The sequence below is a fragment of the Pteropus vampyrus genome, unplaced genomic scaffold, assembly GCF_000151845.1.
Source record: "Pteropus vampyrus isolate Shadow unplaced genomic scaffold, Pvam_2.0 Scaffold133, whole genome shotgun sequence".
Taxonomy (NCBI): Eukaryota; Metazoa; Chordata; class Mammalia; order Chiroptera; family Pteropodidae; genus Pteropus; species Pteropus vampyrus.
Window position 1 is genome coordinate 1627658 of NW_011888914.1, and position 18679 is coordinate 1646336.

Genomic DNA, 18679 nt, shown 5'->3' on the forward strand with positions numbered 1-18679 from the left:
CTTACATTTACATATATGTACAAGTGACCCTTGAACAATGCAACAGTTAAGGGAGCCAACTCCCACCACAGTCGAAAATACATAAATAACTTTTGACTCCCCAAAACCTTAGCAGATGACTAGAAGTCCTGCCAATAACAAAGAGTCGATTAACACAGATTTTGTATTTTATATATATTACATGCTGTATTCTTACAATAAAGTAAGCTAAAGAAAAGAAAATGTTATTAAGGAAGAGAAAATATATCTACAGTATTTACTGGACAAAAAGCTGTGTATAAGGGAACCCATGTAGTTCAAACCCCCATTGTTCAAAGTTCAGCTGTATACATTAAAGGTAGTCAGTCCTTGCTTTAAAAATGTAAGTAAATTAAGCAAATAATACAGCATTCATTGTAAAAAAAACATGAAGAAATTGTGCAACAATATACGAAGCTTTGACTTTGAATAAACAGCCATGTTATAAAGTACCCCAATTCCGCTCTTTCTTTATTGCTTTCTTACTCCGAAGTTAGTGTTGCTCTCTGTGCTGAGATGTTCCTACTTACATTTGCCTATGACATGAAGATAAGATAGTTCTTACTTTCTATAGTGCCATGCAGCAAATTATGTGATTCCGTGCTTATCTCAAAATCTTCTGATTCCTGGGTTCCTCTCTAAAGGGAAGCCAATGGCTAGGGATTGAACACAGATGCCAAGTTGGTCAGAAGAAATATAATCCTATTTAAAATCAACAAACTCTATTTATAAGACTATTTGTGATTTTGAGTAACATTAGTTCTTAGAATTCAGTCAAATCTGGGTTTGTTAATTTAATTAACACTCTTGATTTGAAAAATGAGAGGGCCTGCTGTGAAATTCTGCTGAAATACCTTTCCTTTCCTCATTACTTTCTTTCTGCCACAAGCATTTGTTGAGCACTCACTAGGTCTCAAGCATGGTACTAGGAGGTGGAGATAAAACCAAAATATTGAATTATTTACTAATTATTTTCTCACATTTTTCCTCTTTCCCTGCTTCATTCACAAGAGTAATATGTAACATTTCTTTAGCCTCCTTTTAAACTTCCTTTTTCATTTATCACTGTATGGAAATGAAATACCTTAAGAAATGGAAAAATCCCTTTGCTATGTTTAATGATACAATTATTATAAGAAAGTAGACTTGCTTCTCCCATCAAGAATGACATGCTGTGCCTTATTCCACAGGTTCTGAGTTAAGACCCGTAGGGAAGGTTACTAGTGCAGTGTGGAGTGGTGTCAAATGACAGCCACATGAGCAAGCCCTTGGGTAGGTGGACTGTATCTGTGCAGTCAGACAGTGAGTGAGCAGAGCTTTCATTTCTATTCCACAGCATATGCGTGGGTGACAAATATGACTGACTTGGCTGCCTACCCAACAGGCATGATGCCCCTTCCTTCTTGATAACAGAAGTTTTGTTCTTTGTTGGGCCTCCATGTGCTTTTGGCAGGACTCGTTTCTTCCCTAGACATACTGACTGAATTATGACTGATCAAAGATAATCACTGTACCATTCCCTTTGCCAATAGCTGCTTTAGGCATGGGCATAGGAAGCAATTCTAACCAGTGAGTCAATAACAGATACCTTCTGAGGGACTGCTGGGGATAGTTTACCTCTTGTATGAAAATATATGCAGTGGAATTAACATTCTTATCTTTCTGCCTTTGATGTCACTGTGATACCTGAAATTGAAATGGCTAACTAGTAATCATAAAAAGAACCAACCATGAGGGCAAGCCCACACGCTATAGAGAGAAGAGAATAGAAAGATGGAAAGTATGTGGTTTCTTGATAACATCATCGAACTGCCAAATTAAACAAATCTGGAACTATCCTACCTCCAGACTCATATTCTGTGAAATGATAAATGGTCCTTATTTAAGCCAGCTGAGGCAAGGTTTATTGTTTGCTGATGAAAGCATCCTAACAGATCCAACTATAAGTGGAGAGGGTGATGAACATTTTGAAGATCAAAAGTTTCTGTCTTAGAATTTCACGTGATGTGATAATTGATTGTCAAGCAAGCAGAAAAAGGGAAGCGGTTGGACGAAGAATGAGACTCACATATTTGTTTTAAAAATGGCTTAGTGGACTGGTCAACCAGAAAGTCTGCATGTAGAGGTAGAGCTGAGAGTCAAATCATAGTGTCAAGAGAGAATATCCCTGAACTTGTTTGAAATCCAGAAAACTTCAGCCCATGAATAGCACCAGGGATGTCAAGGTGAGATGACGAAATACCAGGAGTTAGGAAGAACACACAGATATACTCCTATGCAGGTAATACTCAGTAGCATGGGAGAGCAGGCTGAATCTCATCATCTGAGACATCGGTTTACAAGAAGCAACGCCTCAGTGTGGTCCTGCAGTCCATCCTAGGGGACACTGCTATTAGATAGAGCCACAGGATGAAACTTCTGCATTGGAACTAAGGCCTATGTACTTGATCAACATGGAAATAAAAAGGGATATGAGTTATGATTTGGGGGAATAAACCAAGTTGTTAAGCATCTTAAACCAGGGCTATGAAAGCAGAAAATAATAAGTGTAATATGTAAAAGATAAGCTATGCCAGTATCACACACATAAAGAAAGAGAAATTAGGATCAATACACAGATGAGTGAGGAGATACCGTTTACCAGTGCTGTAATTGGGAGATAAACTTTGGGGCACCATGCTGTGCTGAAGATAAGAAATACAGTATCCAAAAAAATGAGGCCATAGGGTTATGGGGCTTAGTTTGGTTGTGTCCTAACATGTCGAAGGTGGTTGGCTCCGGGTGTATGAAGAGACTGAATAAAAGTACTCAGTCCTGGTCTTGTGAGTCCATCTTTTGGCAGCAGAGAAAACTGCCTCTGTTCTTACAATAGGGTAAAATCCTATTACTTTAAGGCTTGCAGTCCTATCTAAGTACTTCCTATGATGTCCAGAGGCTCAGGCTAATTACTGCTACAGGGGCCTCTGTGGTATTTATGTGCCCATATTCTTTACTGGCAGCAGTAAATATCATGTCTCGTTGGCAATAAAGGGGATACAGGAAACGATGATGCAGGAGCCCCACTAACATTAGTGAGCTACTGAGTAAGTGATTCAATATTTAGTCTCAGAGGCTGTGGAAAATATGGTGCTGATGATACATAGAGGTTGCATACTGTTCATATTTATGTAAATTCAGAGCTCAGTCAAGAAAATGAGGAATTATGGTGGGAAGATCCGTGAAGTGGGGAGGACAGTGTAGGTGATGGTGGAGAGCTAACACAGACAAAGGCTGGGGGCAAAACGAGCTGCAGCTATGCCCTGTGCACTTTTCATCCTGAATTCCTAGCAGATTGCCTGGCACACAGCAAGTGCTCAATAAATAATTGTTGGATGAATGATTTAATCAATCAAGGACATTTGGTAGCCCATTATGATCTAAGGGTAATACTTCACAGTGAGAAGTATATCTTTATTGTTGCAATCCACATGCTGACCTAAAGTTTTTTGGGCACTGTATCTTCAACATTTAAAGTGGACATATTTCTCAGTTTATAAAATGAAATAAATGCTAATGTACTAGCAAGGGAATGTAAACAAGTGTTGTTAAACAAATTTAATGTGACTAAAAAGAAACTGTAGCAGGTGGATGAAAGTGATCCCAATTAAGATATATTTGCTTTTGTGCACAGATTCTATGATTTTCCAAATGGGACTGTCAGATGATAAGGGAATGGGGATTATTTTTGACTCATAGTTTTTTAAAAATCTGTGAGAAATTTATTTTCTTATCAATATTTTATGCTGTTCTCTTTTCATACTTTGCTTTTGTGATGCTTCCTTTAAAGATGTTTTGTTCCTCTTTATTTTATGCCATTGTTTATGCTGAATTTGTTGTTATTTTTGCCTCTACAGTCCATAGAGAAATGATACTTAATAGTCTAAAACCCCAGAACCACATCAGGATAAAAGAGGTGATTTATAAACACATAATAGTCATTTTTGATACTTTTTATCATTAGTCAAGCTGAGAGAACAAATTGGAATTTGAGCTTCTGGTGGGCTTTCTGAAGGGATCCTCAGATAAATGTAGCCAAAGATAAAAAATAATTCCAATTAAAAGATAATGGATATTATACACAATTATGGCTGTGGCCAAGTCGAAGCACTTTGAAATTAAATGTCTTTGTGTAAGAAACCACAGTGTTAAATAAAATAATCAACAGGAATTTATTTCTACTTTCTTTGCTCAAATCTCACATGCTCATTCCCTATTTTGGTAGGAAGTTACAGTCTGTTTAAATAAAAGGAAAGAAAACTTTCCAACCTGTAGTAAAGCATAGTATTTAAACTAGTGTAGTATTAAGATTATTTAAACTCTTCAAAGGATAGCATCTGATTATATTTATACCAATTTAATTTTGCTTATTTAGAGCCCCAAACCAGAAAGCTTCTGCATGCTTCATAATATCTGACCTGATGCTGACTCCTTTGTGAAATTTCCATGTGTAATTTACCTTGGCTAAATATATCATCTATGATGAATTATGATAAAATATATAGTAGAAAAAATGATGAAATTATCATTTAAAATTATATGCTAGCACACACCAATTCATAAACCTAACTATACCTGAGACACAGAATTTTGGTAAAGAGGAGAGAACAAAATTAGAACAAGAAAACGAGTAATACAATTGTACCATTGACTCTGGCATAATCACTAGAATCTAATTAGTTGCCGATATGAACATGTAAGATGCAGATCTTAGGAAAATAATTTTAACACTGCATTTTATCCTTGCTAGCATGTTAACCATCTGATATTACAAATGATAAAGTGGAATTCCTCTAATTTTATTGGAAATTCGTTATTGTAGCATATAGTGTCAGCAAAGGGGGTGGGGGTAATGAAGGCAGATATATGTAGCTGAAATACAGTCGGGGATTATCATGAGTTATCCACTCAGGCTTGATTCAATTTAAAAATCCCACAGTCTTCTCAGTCTTCAAGGCAAATTAATCCTTTATCCCATAGATCTTCTCTATGCACTACATACAAATTTACCCATAAAGCCCTGTGGCTGCTAGCTGCAGTTTATCAAAAGTTGCTACCATAGCAAAACAAATCAGATCACGGGACTCATTTTGTTCTGTTAGGTCTCTGATGCATCAGGTAAATGATAGGAACTGCTGCATCTCTCCAGAAACTGGTAACGTGGAGATATGCCTATTAACTTAATTTTTTTGTTTGTTTGTCCAGTACCCAATTTCAAAACACATGGAATGGGAAGGAGGATTTGAAATTAGAACTGGCTATCAAGACACTCCCCAAATGAGGCTTGGGGGACATTTTGGGAATGGGTACAATAGGGCCCCTAATGTTTATTGCTCCCACTGCAAAGAATACAATTAAGGCCCCTTAATGTTTATTGCTTCAGCTCTGAAAGAATACCATTAAGTCAGAAACATCACCTGATGGCATCCTCATCAAGTCACACTCCGTGAGCACAGATGGGACATTATGTAACACAAAGAGAGCAGGGCTGCTCACCCGGCTGCATTTGAAGAACAGTGTCAGGAACCTTTCTTTAAACAAATCCAATAACATGATAATGTGGCAGCCCACCTCCCCCTCCACCACCATCCTGTAAACTCTGTGGCAACCCGAACAGAACTGTATTAATATTCATGATTCACGATTTTAAAAAAAAAGAAAGGAAGAAAAAAAAAATATCACCACTGTATGTTCTGCTGTATTAGTGTGTCTAATGAGAATAAATTAAAACCCAGCTGAGACATGACCCTGAACCTTTTGCTTCCTCTTAACTGTCAATTTGACTTTCCTTAGCACTGTGATCAACTGCATTCTAAGTGGAAGTTGACACTGGCTCAACTTTCTGCAAATGCAGGTAAAATGAAATGGGAACTGCCTGAAACTCACTGCTGATATAACCTGGTTCTGCACCATTACCCATAATCTGTGTCTTCAGCTTTGTGTAGCTCTAATTTCATTTCTTTAATAGCATGGCTTTTGATAAGAATCTCTCCCCCTCCCATTGCCAAGTCCCCTTTGGGGTGTCATTGCTAACTTCTTACACAATGCAACTTCATTTCTCTAAGAAATTCCCGTCAGTGGTCTTTAATAGCAGGTTAATGGGCTGTTAAATCTCAAATTTTCCAAAATGATTTTGTTACCAGAAGTAGTCTTCCTCTTATTTCCAGTGCGGTCAATAAGAGGCTTGTTTTAAAGGTACTTAATGCTTCATACACTAAGGAGATTGTGCCCCAAATCAGACCAAACAAGAACTACTTCTCATTCCCTTATGATAATCAACACCATTTTAGGAGAATGTCTGCCACGGATCCTATTTCTCATTGCTCTGTAAATCAATAAAGGCTCTGAAAAATAAAGGAAGCTTTGCCAACTATGTGCTTACAAATATTAGATGAGAGGATTCACAGACAACAGATCATCCATCCATAAGCTGGTTTTCAAACCTTTATTGTCATATTCTTGATGACTTGCTTCATCAGCTGCCACTGCTACTTTGTGTTGGCCATTCCTTTCTGAATCCCTCATAAACAAAATCCTAAATAACATATACCTCAAGTGAATTTATTTACCAAAAGAATAGAGTGCAAGATTCTACATAAACCAAAAACCCAGATGCCTTGCTACAAGATTTTTGTAAAGTAAAATACCCTGCTAGAGTCTTTCATAATTTCTAATTGAATCAGTGCTATAGATAGTTAGAAATCTAGCCAACACGAAGATTAAATTTTTCCTAATGATTTTTAAGAATAATAGGTAACTATTAAACCCATGATAATTAGAAGAGGTGACAAAGAGTAAATGACACAATAAAGAACTTTCCGGGTGTATAGTTCTTGGATCTGATACTTTACATGTATACTGCCTTAGGCTAAAATAATTTATTACGCATTTTCATTGAATATTTAAAATTATAGTGGTTATGTGCCAGTTCTTAACAAATAATCTTTAGGGATTTGCATTTGATTTTTATAAAACATAACAATATCTCTTTCTAATTGAATACTATACATATATTGGGTACTGAATACATGTATCATCATTTATTATGAATGAAATGGATACAGTTCAAGAAACTATTTCTTTTTTACCAAGAAACTTAAAATCTAATAGAAAATTATATGAGTACATGAAAAACTAAAGTACAAAATAAACATTTTTTAAAAATTGAAATACCTTTCTTATTTTAGATGCATTGTTAATAAATGAAATATTTAGGGTTTTGCTAATAGTCAGAAAATAAGCAAAAAATATAATGGTACAAATATAAAAGAAGAGAATTCTTATACAAATAAGAGTTCATCGCAGGTGAATATCTTGATGGATGCAGTATCAAGGATACAATATCTTTCCATCTAATGGATCCACCATTGCTTAAGAGCTCATTATCATTTGCATCTGTGTTCAGAAGGGAAAAGGAAAGATGCAAGGGACATTCTTGTTTAGGAAAGGAAAAATAATTTCCCTCAACCATTCTAGGTTCTTGGTTGGTCTAATAATTAAATTTATGTAAAACACATTAACAGGAGAAAAAAAATTTAATTTCATACATATGAGAGCCCCGTAAAAATATGAGACTCAAAGGCAGTCAGGCAATCGAGGTTTATGTACCATTCTGAACTAAGAAAAGGGACAGGGGTCTGGGGCTTCAGAGGGGAAGGAGACAATTCACAGGAAGATGAGAAGAGAAAATGTTTGGTAAATAAATATTTGCCCTGCTATTCAGATAAGCCTTTCAGATGAAAAAGTTAACTCTGCTAATAGCTTTTTTCCTGGTAAAAGACTCCTTTCTAATTCATTTAGGGAGTTAAGGGGAAGATTAAAAGCCTTTTGTGAGTCTACTGAGTCTTGATTGTCTTTAGCTCCACATGCCAAAGTAGCACATTTTGGGGGTGGCATGTTCTTTTCCCCATTGCCTGCTTCTTAAAAGCTTTGGAACAGAAATAGCGCATATCGCTTCCACTCATATTTCATTGGTGAAGAGCTCGCTAGTGTTTCCATTTTTAAATTGAAAAACTCTACTGGATCAACTTTTATCACTCTCTGAATAGGAACCTTTGAAGCAGGAATCTAAAGATTTTTTTTTTTTTTTTTAGTGGAAAGACAAGAGAAATTTCATAAAGAGCAGACCTAAAGTTAAAATTAGAATGTTATAATAGTACAAATAAAATATAATACATAATTGTGTTAGATACACGGGTGGTGAGTGTTGGGGAACAAAAGGAATTAGACAGTGGGGAATACCCAGTGTTGGATTGTCTGGCTGTGAATGGCAGAAGAGTTAAAAAGTGAGTCGGTCTTTATTGATCATAAGTAAATGACTAATATAATTGAGAGGGAATTCAGACCAGAGAGGAGAGAGGATGTGAAATCAAGATGGGTATGAAAAACTAAGAGAGTAGTAAAGAAATGAAAATCAAGTGTCTACTAAGCCGAAGGTAAATAGATGAAGAATATAAAAATAGAAGTCTACAGAAAAGTAATTTTAAGGCAATATATTGGAAAAGAGGTCATTTTTATTGATGCAGTTGTGAAATGGGTTTTTTTGTTTGTTTGTTTTTGTTTTTTTCCCGTGGGCGACTGAGTGGAGATAGAGATCATTAGAAGAAATGACACTAAAATTCATGGAGGGCGGATGTTAAGGGGCATCACTATAAACATGGAAGTTTTTAATGGTGTTGAAAAGAATGAATCCAGCAGGTGAAACTAGTAACCACAGTGATGGCAGTGAGGAGTAAGAAAAAAATTAACCCCACTTTTGGATTTTTGAGTTGAAAAAGAATATGTCTTAGTGAACATAGAAGTGAGAAATGGCAGTATGTGAGGGTCACTGTCTCACCACATTACTGAAAATATAGTTTAGAAATAGAATTTAGTATCTTCAATAATGAATTTTAGGAGTCAAGTCATATTTCTGTTCTCTGAGGCAGTAAATAAATTAAAAAAAAAAAACCTCTGGGACAAATATTTTGTTAGGTATTAGATACCATGTCTTAACCCATTTCTCTGAGAGCTCAAAAAATGGAATCTTATTAGTTTGATGGTATCACATTTAGATGTATTAGAAGCAAGGATAACAAGAAAGAACAACTGTTAATCCATAAATAGTGTTTTTGTCTTTAAATCTACTCACAAATCACAACCTTAGTTAATATTTTTTGCCAAGTATATAAAATGTTTATAGAATGTATTTACTTCCTGCCAAATGATTATGGTCAAAATATACGCTTGTTTTTTATTTACTAAAAGCATAATAAAAACAGACGTTAGTTATTTGTAGTTGTCTCTAAAACTGGAGATGAGTGAGCAATTTAATAAATTATTTGGCTAATCAATCTTTGTTTCCATAAACTTTAGATATAATTATAGTCTTTAGTGATAGCACATGGAAGACTCAGAGGAGCTTTCCTGGATAAGCATGTACTTTGATGGAGAAGAACAGAGAGTGTGGCAAGAATTGGAGGGTCTGAGTCCACTATATTCTATAAGTATGTACATGATGAGTATATTTCAATCAGTAACTGCATAGGTATACATTAGAGTAAAAATTAGAGTTCAAATCCATATAACATAAGGAAAACAAAGAAACTTTTTAATAAATATTTCCTAGTAGCTACATGCAAGAAAGATCATTAAAATTTATGAAGAAAGAAAAAAGAAAGAAAGAGAGGAAAGGAGGGAACAAAGAAAAGTATCATATTTATAAAAAACAAAAGTTTGACTCATTTTAGAAAACATTACGCACACAATTATATGCGAAAGCCTCACTAAGTTGAGTGGATAGTAATTTGATTTTCTAAAAGAAGTTAAATTTTAGAGTGCACAATAGTCATTTTAGGTCTTTTTGTAATATATAATAAATATTAACTGGAAATAATTTACAAATCATCCACACATCACTAAATGTTAAATAGGAACTTACTAAACATTTATTGAATGAATGAATGATAGTTCAATAGATTTCATTTCAAAGAGGATAAGTAAAATAGTAAAAAGGCTATGAAATCCATTATGCTCATTATTAACAGTCATGTCTTTACTTGCCCTTCAGAAAATATTTTACTAATCTTTCTATGGGGAAGCACAAATTACATTTGTTATATTTTAGTATCTTTACAGTAAAATTTGTTGTAAAAAAAAGACATGAATTCCAAGTAATAACATGTCAGTTACTTAATAATAAAAGAAACTACTATATTCAACTGATGTGTGAAAACACAGGCTCAAGAACATGAAAGCTGTCCATAGAATTCCACAGAGATGCATTAAAAAGTTGAATGCACTTTCCTTTTTGTCCATGAAGTTAGGGAAGGGCTGACTTGAAGATTCAGTGCTTAGCAAAATCGTGGAGTTGGGAAGAAAGAAGAAAGCAATGTCACAAGCAGACAGGCAGTCCCAGGGCAATGCTTTGGTGTAAAGAGGTCAATAGAACCTGGACTGGACAATGGCACTTCAATAACATTTTCATGATGAATCTTGGGAGACTACACAGGAATTCATATTTTTTCTCATAAAAGAATATAATCTGATATATTTTTATCTCTTTATTGTCTCTGCTTCCTCTTATACTTTCATAACTTTTTTCCCCTTTTCTACATATTAAATGCAAATTGCTGGAAATGTCATTGCTGCCTCATTTTCTCAATGCTGCATGCGGGGCCCTCTTGCTCATCACTTATTCATTTCCAAGGTCCTCAGGAGGCAAAGTAAGCAGACTTTCATATACCACTTTTAAGGTTTTGCTGCATTCAAACATTTACTAATGTTACATTTGGAAATGTGTATTTGTTAGCGGCTGGTAGTCCTTGGCAGTCTTATTACAAGTGTCGTTAAAGCATCATAATATTTGGAGGAATAGCTCTGCTTCAAGATATTCAGGTTCATTAATGAACATTATCCATCTGACACATTTGGTAAACACCAGAGCTTCAGAGAACAGTTCATCAGGGATAAGCTCGGCCCTCTAGGCTCACTTGGAGAAGCTCATGAACTCACTACTGTTCACCCTCATTAGGCTTTAGATGCAGAGAAAAAAAAACTGAAAACTGCCAATATTTGTATTTTAGAATTTAGAGGGTTTAATGACTTCTTTTGTTGTTATTGTGGAGATTGGTGGACAAGAGAAAAACAGCTGCCGTGTGGAAGTTCTGTTTGCTTTTCTTTGGAAAATGTTGCTGTCACCTTTAAATTAAGTTCAGAGAAAATACAAACAAGATTAAAATTAAAAAATAACACAACTCTTTATCTAATTCCTAGGTTTTGAAAAGAACTGCGAACATCTTTCAGGGCACAAATACAATCATCCCTTGGTATCTGCAGAGGATTGGTTCCAAGATAGATACCATAATCTGAGAATTTCAAGTCCCCTACACAAAAATGATGCAGTATTTGCATATAACTTACGTACATCCTCCCATATACTTTAAACCATCTCTAGATTATTTATAATACTTATACAATGTAGCTGCTATGTAAATAACTGTTATACTGTGCTGTTAAGGGAATAATAAGATTAAAAAGTCTGCATATGTTCAGTACAGATGAAACCATTGTAGGTCTAACTACATATTACCTATCACCAACATAGTAACTTTTTTTATAAATTTTTAAAATTTTTAAGTTAAAGTTGACATACAATATTGTATTAGTTCCAAGTGTACAGCATAGTGGTTAGACATCTATATAACTTATAAAGTGATCCCCTGATAAGTCCAGTACCTCCCACTCAACAGCATGCATAGTTGTTACAATATTATTGGCTATATTCTCTATGCTGTACTTTATATCCCTGGTACTATTTCATAACTGTCAGTTTATACTTTTTAATCCCTTTGATCCACATTTTTTGAATCCATGGTTACAGAATCTGCCTATGATATGGGCTGACTGCATTGCTGAGAAAAAGCCAAGAAAAATATAAACATCATTTTTCTCCAAAATAATATTTACCCTTAAAATAGTGGCACATAAGGAAGAAGCCATGGGTCACATTCAACTATGACCCATATTCTATCACTGATGGAAATATTCAATGAAATGGAATATTCAATGAAATTAAGACAAATTTCCCCAAAGTAACATGATCTCAAGTCCATATATACCTATGGACTACAAATAAAGTAACCTTTCTAGCAAGCAAAAAATATGTTTTTCTAATTACCATGTGCTATAGATTAGAATATTTGGATATATGTGTAATTTTTTTTATATAAAAGGTATGTAAACATATCTTACAGTCTTCACCTGAGAATCAAAGGATTTTAAAATCCAACCAACAAAAAATATCTTTAACATTGTAACTACCCATATTTTATCATTCCAAAAATTTTCAAGTTGATTTATTATAGTACTTGACAAAGGCAAGTATTTATTTAACATGTGGACGCAGTAAGTTTGCTCATTTTAAAGATATGGGGAGATCCAGCCTCCTGAATCCCCTAAAATCTCCACATTCCAAGTGCATCCACTGAAGCCATTCAGACATTTGCTCCAGACTATAAAAAGAAGAATCCGTTTACATTTCTCAAAAGATTTTGTAACTATCGTGAAAACGATAAAACAGTGTAGTTACTGATGAAGAAGTTGGAATCAATTCAATATGTGGAACTATACCCAAGAAAACTTCAATTCTTAGGATCAGTAACCTTTGTTTGTCAAATATTTACATTCTTTAAGGAAGGTGCTCATTCTTTAAGGAAGTTGACGCTCATTTTTCAAGGATCCCATATTTGTAAATTTGTTTACTTTCTAAAATTCATTTGTAACCCCCAAAATCAGGGCTTTCATGTCATTTACATTCACACATAGAACAGAGAAAAATTTAATTTGCCCAATGCGCATTTCCAGCTGAACTCGAACAATGCTCTTCCATGTTTCAGCTCTGAAACTGTAAACAAGGGTCCTTTCCAAGGTCTATTTAGTGCCATTTTTTTGCCTTTCTTTGGACTTTTTGTTGGTAATGTTGCTTTTGAAGATGATCTCCAAGCATATTACTAGGTGTGCTGTGGTGTGCCTTCCAAAGAAAATGTGTGTTATAGGTAGGTTTTGTTCAGATATGAGTTATAGTGCTGTTGCTGTCATCTCACTGGTAATGAATCACTAATGCATATTAAATAAAGTGTCTTTAGATAGTAACACAAATAAAATAAGATAATGTATTGATCAGTTGATGAAAATATAATGACCAGAGGCTCACAGGAACCTAACCCCATATTTCCCTTAGGAGCAATGATTTCATAGTCACTGATTCCATGTGCATGGCAATGTATAGAACAGAATTACCACAAATAATAAGAGTTGACTGTATATATATGTTCGATACATCCTCTTAGGTAAGACTGAACTGTCGACAGTACTTTTTTCTTTGTCAATTTACAAATTTAGTGTTCATCACACCCCAAAGTCTTTGTAAGTGATGTATGATGCATTTATTATGAGAAAAAAAATGCAATATTGTAAGAATTCTCTCACTTTTTTTCAGGGTTACCTGAGCATTTCAAAGAATGCCAATTAATGATGATTATCATTAGATAAGAATAATTATCTCCCAAATGTTTCAATTAGGTTTTGTTTTGGTAAGTTACATTGAGATGTTATTATTATATCATCTTCTCCTATTCTATTAAGGATTCTTCCATATTTTTATGTTAAATAGCATAAGATAAAATATTTGTTATATATAACTATTCTGAACCTGACACTGTATATATGTATTCATATGTATAAATTTGTGTCTTATATTTTTATTTGTAGATACATATATATACACATACATATAGTATTGATTATTTTACATATAGTGCAATTCCCTCAGATAAATTTGAAGATAATATACATTTATTATAGAATTAATCTAAAGAAAACAACCATTTCACTGCTAACATAACTAATACCTAGAATTAAGTTAAAAATTGAATGAATGAAAAATAATGTAGTTATGGTATTTTACAACATCAGAAGTTTGTGCATACATTTGATTAAAATAATTTCATTTGCAAAATACAAATAAATTAGTAGTTCAAGACCCTGATCCAAGTTGTAAGAGACTTCTGAAATTTTCAGTCTAACCAGCTATTGGTTGGGAATTATTATGCACTTGGATTTGATACTGACACAAATAGTTAGATAGATACAGCATTAAATGTTAAACAAATACATCATAATAATAAAACTGCATTTAATCTGAACATATTTGGAAACAAAAACTCAGCGAAAGGCATGGCAGGAGAGGCCACAGGTTAGAACAGGTAGCAGAAAAATAAGTGGGCTATGGAAAGACTAGACATTCTAAGTGAGACTCAGATTGAGGAGGCCAGCTTGGACCAGAGACAGTGTTGGTAATGGTGGTGATTTGAGCACAGGGTTTTAATCTCGGCTAGCTGGAGATTTCATGCCTATGTTCGTTGTTTTTCTTTGAGAGGGATTTTTACTTATCTCAGACACTCTTGCCTAGGATTCTTACTGTAATTTGTCATCCATAGTTGGCCACTCAGCAAGCAACGGAACTTAAGAAGCAGAATTTGTTGTTCCAAAAAGGTTTCTGGGTAGTTATAGTACCATCAGACCTGTCATAAAAACCAAGAGCACTGATTTAAATTCTTCGGCGTGTTACTTAATTACCTTTTTAATTAGGATAAAATGTCTTTTCACCCTCTCCTATTTGAATACTGCCATTCCCGCTTTCGGGGCCAAGTTATAAATACACTGCAATGAATAGCTCTCTCTCCCTCCCCTTCCTTTCCCCACTGAGCCAGCTGCTCCTGTGTGTTCAACTGTCAGTACCAGTGCTGCAGAGGCGCTTAGAGTGCTCCCTAATAACTCAGGGAATCGGTGCTGCTCATCGCTGAGGCTGACAGCTAAACACAGCTCTAGGGAACTGATCGTGCAAGAGGAGCAGAAAGAAGAGGGTAGATTGATTCTTTGAGATGCAAGAATAAAATGCCTACGAAAATAGCCATAATCCTGCTGGGGGGTGGTGAGAGTGAGGGCTAGGAAATGTATTAGTCAAAGTGGGAAAGGGAAAATAAAACTCGGATTTAAAAGTGAAAGAAAAAATAATTTACAAGAAACTATTTATTTTCATGGAAACATGTAATCCAGGTGAAGAGAATTAGAAGAACTCTCTTTTGTCTTCTGGGACCAGAACTGAGACATAGATTACCGAAGTTGAGGACCATCTGCCCAGTCCTGCCACAGAGCCAAGTTTTCCTTTAGGAAAGAGATTATCTGGCTGAGAAAGAGCCTACAAGTAACTCCTCACATGGTCTATGTGAGAGTTTCTAGAATTATAAAACATTCTAACAAGAAGAATCCTCTGATACAATTTTTTAAAATTATTTTAAATTCTGTAAAAATACACCTGACATAAAATTTACCATCTTAACCACTTTTAAGTGTACAATTCAGTGGTATTAAGTACATTCACATTCTTATGCAACCTTCATTACCATTTATCTTTAGAATTCTTTTTATCTTGCAAAACTAAAACTCTGAATCCAGTAAACAATAACTCCCCATCCTTTTCTCCCCCCAGTTCCTGGCAAACAACATTTTACTTTCTGTCTCCATGAATTTGACTACTCTAGGTATTTTATATAAGTGGAATCATACAGTATTTTTCTTTTGGCAGCTGGCTTATTTCACTTAACATAATGTCCTCAAGGCTCATCCATGCTTCCACCTTTAGGTTATTATGAATAATACTGCTATGAATATAGGTGTACAAATACATTTTTGAGATCCTGCTTTTTAATTTTTTGAATAAGTACCCCAAAATGGAATTGTTGGATCATATGATAATTCTATTTTTAATGTTTTGTGGAAACACCATACTGTTTTCCAGAGTGGCTGTACCATTTTAAATTCCCAACAGAGTGCTCAAACATTACAAGTACTTTACATTTTCGCTAATACTTGTTATTTTCTGGGTTATTTTATAATAACTATCTAAACGAGTGTGAGGTACTTAAGATACAATTGACTCTAATTTCTTTATTTTGCAGATGAAAAAATTGTTGGTTCAGAAAGATTGTTTCTATCTTCATAGTTATTAGCAGTACAGGAATAAAAACCCAGGTCTCTTGGTCAACAATTTTAATTCAAGCCTCTAAAAGTGTTTTGTTTTGTAAATGACAGTCAACAATGTGTCTAACCTGACTGCTATTGTCCCTTAACTTATTCTTTTTGCACAAACTGACATAATTTGAAACCATGGGTCTGTCCTCCTAAAGAATGTCTACACTAAATAAAGAAACAGGGACACATGAAAAAAACTCAAGATACGCTACAATTTAAACACGAGCCAATCGACAATGTTCATAGTGCATACAAGTGCTGAGAACCTGTAGAGTAATGAGGGTGGAAAGCAATCAAAAAATCTTCTGGTAATTATATATAAAAGTTAAAAGCTGATAATATAGAGTCTACAATGTAAAAAAAATATGTAGTAATATTGAATAATAAATTATGAGAAATCAAGTTATCAGAAATAGTACAGAAAAAATGTATAGTTATTGTTGTTTTTGTTAATGATTATAGGAAAATATAGTTTATAGATACTAAAATGTTATTTTCAGGTTTTGAGTTTCATTTGTTCAATCAATGTTAATTGAGTACCTACTGCAAGTGAAGGACCAACGATACAGCCCCAAACAAGACAGATATGGCCTCTGCTCTCATAGAGTGCCTTTTCCCATGGATGATAACTTTAAAGAGGCAGAAAAAGAGATCGTGATGAGTCAGAAGTCTCAATTTGGTCATCAGTAAGCTGGCAGATGGCCAATTTTGTTTGGCCTGTAAGGTATTTTTGTTTTAAGTGTAAATTACATGATATTTAAAAATGGAAATTTTGTATAAAAATCCAAATTTCTGGCTTTTCTTTTCTTTTCTTTTTTTTTTTTTTAATTTCTGGCTTTTCTTGAGAAGTTGTGAGATTTAGAAAAATTTCAGAAAGTTTAGTCAAATAGGATAGTTGGAAAAGCCATGCTGATGAAATGATTTTATAACTGAAATTTGAAATATGAAAATTAATCATGTTTATTCAGTTCTGTGGATAGAACATTCAAAGCAGAAGAAACAAGAAGCTCCAAGTTTTGGAAAGTGGCAAAAATTGGAAGAGGGTGGGCCGATGAGATGTCAGATTATGTCCCAAGACTTGAAATGATGCTTAATTTGACTATAAGAGTGAAAGCTGTTACCATAGAGAAACATAGTGATTTCTTTCATTTTTTCCTGTTTTTCCAAATATGCCAATATAAAGATACATATCACCCTTTTGTAAGATAAAAAATATTTTTAAAATACTAAGAAAAAAATGCTTTTTTGGTGAATAAGTGTTTTAAATATGATTTAGAAAAGGGAAAAATAAATAATTTTTATAAAGCAAAATTACTATTGTCCTTATTGAAAGTAATTATTGTCCTAACTTGAAAATCATTTTCATTCTAGAGGCTTGCCCCTTGTAGCAGAGATGAGGAAGATGAGATTGAATGAGTCAGGAAGAGTTATCTAAGAAAATGGCAGGGGTTAGTAATGCACTGGATGTCACTGTCTATACATAAACCAAACCTACCTAGTCTATAAAGGCAAAATCAAGCACTGCCCTCAATTACAAAATGTGAATGCACTGGGTAATTAATTCTTTGGTGGCATGAAGTTTTAAAAAATTACTGTGTTTTCTATACCAAGAAAGAAAATTTTTTGAGTCATGGGAAATAATGAAAACAAAAGAAAGAGAAACATATAATATAAGTGATAATAATTCAAAGAAGTCATGATAATAAGCTCAAAGATATTTAAATAAGACTAATCTCCATTCAGGCCCAAGTTGTACAATGAGCAGCCATGATATCAATGGCTGAGTGAACTCAAACAAAGACCCAGTCGTGAATCTAAATCTCTTTTACTGTAACAGAACTCTATGAAGCTCTCAAATTATACTTCACTGACTCATAGATTCATTTATAAAGCCAGCATAAAATCACCTTTTAAACAAATCCTGCAAAACCAAGAGAGGGACAAGGCAACTGGAATTTTGCAGCTCTTTCAACCTGGAATTTTCTCTCATAAGCTCATTTTTTTTGTTTGTTTTATGTGTTTGATTATTTTGCTTGTGTGTTTTCTTACAATTTTGAAAAAGAGATAACTAGATAAAGAGTTAAAATGTAAGCAATAGGCATTAGAAAATTTGTAAAACATTTCTGTCATAGTAGAAATCAATGTATGTAGGGACCACTGAAGAGTGCCCTTGGCCTCAGCAATAAATTGTTGAAATAGTTCTTCTTTGAAGGGAAATAATAGAGTATTAAATCAATGCAAAGGTATGAATCTAAACTATGGCTCAAGCTGAGTTTGTGAGGTTGTTTGAAATGATATTATGACACTGGATCAGTTTAAAATATATGTGTGAATTCTCATATATTCTTAAAATCAGCCCTAATGCTGACATTCAATAAAATATGAAAAGCTTATGTCTGAATAGGTGAAGAAATATGACTATCTTTTTAAAGATATGATCAGTCATTAAAGCTTAATTTTTAAATCAATTATGGGAATAAATAGAACTCTTTAAGTAATCAACAATTCATGATCAAAAATTATTTTCCAATACCCTCTTCTCTCCTTATTCAAA